This window comes from Penaeus chinensis, chromosome 19 (genome assembly GCF_019202785.1).
Source record: "Penaeus chinensis breed Huanghai No. 1 chromosome 19, ASM1920278v2, whole genome shotgun sequence".
NCBI lineage: Eukaryota > Metazoa > Arthropoda > Malacostraca > Decapoda > Penaeidae > Penaeus > Penaeus chinensis.
Window position 1 is genome coordinate 436558 of NC_061837.1, and position 4451 is coordinate 441008.

Below are 4451 nucleotides of genomic sequence, written 5' to 3' on the forward strand. Positions count from 1 at the left end.
CTACTGATCCTTAGTGCCTGAGAGTAGGGTAAGGATCTCTTGAGGCTTGGAGGATGACATGATTGAAAGTGCAGATACTGGTGTGTGTTTGATGGTTTATGGTACACCGAGGTTTGCACTTTACCTTCTGCATCCAGATACACCATAGTGTCTAGGAAAGGCAATTCCTTTTTACTATATTCCACTGTAAATTTCAGATCTGGGTGTATCTTATTGAGTTCTTGGTGGTATTCCAAGAGTTCTGCCTCTGTGCCAGTAAAAATTCCAAAGATATCGTCAATATATCTATAGAAAATTTCTGGCTGTTTTTCTAGTTTTTGTCTTTTTCCTTCTATGCTAGCATGTACAAAGATTTCAGCTATGGCTACTGAGACTGAAGCTCCAACTGCTGTTCCTTTGCCTTGGTTATAGAAGTGGTTATTGAACCTTAGTAGTGTGCCTTGTAAGACATGATCTATTCCTTCTTTTATCAAATAGGGAGGAGGGGCTATTATATTATATTCTGCTTTTAGTCTCTCCTTGACAAATGAAAAATTCCTTTCATAGAAATTTGCCACAATCCAGGATGCTTCCTCCTGTGGGATGGAGGGGTACAGTGACACTATATCAAAAGAGAAGATAATAGAGCCTGTAGGAAATCTTGGTAGTGTGGTTATTTTCTTTAGAAAGGCTGTGGTATCTTGCAATCTCTCAGGTAAGAGATCCAGCAAAGGAGTGAGATATGTTGTTAGCAGTCTGTCTACTGGTCTTGTAGGGGCATTACATCCACTTAACACTGGTCTGCCTGGCCATAAGCCTGTATCTGGGTCTTTTTTCTTATGGGTTTTGGGTAGTATATACCAGTGTGGGATTATAGGTTCGTGTTCTAGTAATGCGTCTCTTTGACCTGCCAGAAAACTTCTTCTGTTTTCTCCATTTTTCCCTGAGCAATCTAAATTGAAAAAACGGTTTACTAGGATCTTGCTTTCTCGTTTTACGGTTTGTAGGGCTACATCTGGATCATCCAAAGGGATGTATGTTTCAGTATCTGAGAGATGTGCTTCGCCCATTGCTATATAGCTTTCTTTCTTCAGAACCACTAAAGCTCCATCTTTGTCTGCTTTTTTAATGACTATGTCTGGGTTTTGAGCCAAATCATTAAGAGCTTTTCTTTCTTGTTTAGTCATGTTTGAATGGCAGCCTTTTAAAATCTTTTCTCCTACATCCATGGTTTCACAATGAACCATTGTTTCTAAACCTGGAAGTTTTTTAGGAGGAATGCTCACTCTCTGTTTCATTGGGAGTTGTTTGGGCATGTTTCTCTTCTTTTTATTGAGAGACTCTCCATTGTCCTGCCCTGGTAAGAGGGAATCTGCAAATCTTTTGTTTATTTGCTCTTTTAATCTATTCATTGATTCCCCTAGGTTTTCCAGGAGGGCTTTTTTTGGGAGAGGCCCAGGCACGAAGGATCTTCCCTTACTGAGTACTGAGAGCTGGGTTCTGGTCATGGGCACTTCAGATACAATTAATTCCATCCCCATCTGCCGTACTCTCCTTCTTGCCACTGCCTTCCTCTGGCTTGCTCTTGAGCCTGGTAGTAGTTTCCTCTTTGAGGAAATCTTCCCTGTCTCTGAGGTGGCTCCCATGGCTGTGGATGGCTTACCCAGTGTGGGTTTTGGTTTGTGTATCTTTGGTGCGGGTGGCTTCTGTGGTGATATACACTTTCTTGCCTCCATTCTTGTGGGGCTTTCCTCCATTCTTGTGGGGCTTTCCTCCACATTTGTGGGGCTTTCCTCCATATTTGTGGGTGGCTTTGTTTTTGAGCTTGCCATCTTTTCTGGTGTGGGGCTTGGTGTTCTCTTTGCCCTTTGGGGTAAGGGCCTCTGTATGGGGTTAGGTGGGTTTTCCTCATTTGGGTGGGTCCTCGTATAGGAGGGGGCTGCCTCGTATTTCTTTGGGGAGCTTTCCCACCTGTATGAGGCTCTTTCTGGTTCTGTGGTATTGCTTTTTGTCCCTTTTCCTGTTTCTTTCCGTTTTTTGGATGTGTTTTTTTGCTTTTCCTCTTTACTTCCTCTGTTTTTCTTTTGGCATATTTTTTCAGAGACATCCATGTTTCTGGGTTTCTCTCTGTCTTTTTCTTTTGATTTTGTGGTGTTTCTTTTTCTTCCACATTTTGAATTTCTTCCTGGACACCTTGCTCTGTCTCTTTTTCTGTATCTTTGGGTTTATTTTTTGGTATCTCAGTGATCTTTTCATTCAGGTTGGAAATTACTTTTTCCAGCTGGCCTATTGCTCCTACTACTTTTTCCAAGAGCATGTTACATGCTTCTTCCCTTTCTTTAAGCCCTGAGGGGCAAGGTGGGGAAGATGGAGTAGGTAGGAATAGTTCCAGTGTGCCAGGGCTCATTATGGAGTTGTTTATTGGAGAGGGGATTTGTGTGTTATCTTCCTCTCCTTGGGGTAGGTCTATCTGTGGCTCTTCCTCTCCCGGGGCCTCATTATACCCTTCTGTTTGACTACTAGAAGGTGGAGGTGGGAGGGCCATTTCTTGATATTGCTCATTTTCTATCATATCTTCATTATCTATTTCATTATCTATTTCATTTCTACCATTATTGTTTTCAGCCACAGAGTTATGCTCATCCTCTGTATTGGCTTCGAGTAGGGGTTCGGGTTCTTCAGGATGAGAGTTTATGCCTATATCTCTCATACATTTCAAGACCATGTCTCTTTCCTCTCCTGTCATTTCCATGTTTGTTTGGTCATTCATGTACTGGATGAGGGGGGTCCCTTCTTGTAATAGGTAGAACTTGCTATTAGGGGGTTGCAGCTTATCAATTTTCTTAGCGGCAAGTTTACCTCTAGTGTGAGCATCATGGCAGATCCTTCTGTGTGAGTGAGGGTACTGTTTTTTCAACCTGTTTTTTTCTCTTATTATTCTCCTCCTCACTTCAACTGTGTTGGCCCTGATTGCTGCTGCCATGGTTAGGTTAGGTTAGGTTAGGTTAGGTTAGGTTAGGTTAGGTTAGGTTAAGTTTAGGTTAGGTTAGGTTAGGTTAGGTTAGGTTAGGTTTAGGTTAGGTTAGGTTAGGTTAGGTTTGGTTAGGTTAGGTTAGGTTAGGTTGGGTTGGGTTGGGTTGGGTTAGGTTGGGTTGGGTTGGGTTAGGTTAGGTTAGGTTAGGTTAGGTTAGGTTTAGGTTAGGTTAGGTTAGGTTAAGTTAGGTTAGGTTAGGTTAGGTTAGGTTAGGTTAGGTTAGGTTTAGGTTAGGTTAGGTTAGGTTAGGTTAGGGTGTGGGGTTAGGTTAGGTTAGGTTAGGTTAGGTGTATGGAATATTTGGACATTCCACCGATGTCAAATTTGGACTTTGCAAAAAATGGACGAATGATAAATATTATTGGAATTGTGTTAGGTGTTGAGAAAAATCGGACATTTCATCGAAATCAAATTTGGACTTTGCCAAAAATGGACAAATGATAAATATTATCGGAATGTTGTTTATTATCGGAATTTCGTTAGGTGGTGAGAAAATTGGACCTTTTACTATTATCAAAACTGGACTTTGCATAAAAATTGACGAATAGTATATATATATATATATATATATATATATATATATGTTATTTGAATTTTGATAGATGGTGAGAAATATCGGACATTTCATTGATATTGAATACGGACTTTGTAAAAAAATGGACGAATGGTGTATGTTATTGGAATTTTGATAGATGGTGAGAAATATCGGACATTTCATTGATATTGAATACGGACTTTGTAAAAAAATGGACGAATGGTGTATGTTATTGGAATTTTGATAGATGGTGAGAAATATCAGACATTTCATTGATATTGAATACGGACTTTGTAAAAAAATGGACGAATGGTGTATGTTATTGGAATTTTGATAGATGGTGAGAAATATCAGACATTTCATTGATATTGAATACGGACTTTGTAAAAAAATGGACGAATGATATATATATATATATATATATATATATATATATTATTGGAATTTTGATAGATGGTGAGAAATATCGGACATTTCATTGATATATATATATATATATATATATATATATATATATAAATATCTGTTGAGTAATGATTGAATCCTTATAATATTCACATTTATATACTATATATATATATATATAGAGAGAGAGAGATTGATTATTTTTTGCTGGAATAGTGATAAATTCTATAAATTTCAAGTTAGAATATATATATATATATATATATATATTGAGTAGTATATAAATAAACGGATATCTCATCATATTAAATTTTGGACAATAACTTATACTTTTAAACTTTTAGTCCTATAGACGGGTATTTATATATAATATTGAAAAATATGAACTTATACTAGAATGAAAAGGAATATTTTATTGGATTATATATATATATATATATATAATCGTTTATAGAGGTAATAGAGGTATCAGTACCTCTTTTAATGATTGATCTATAT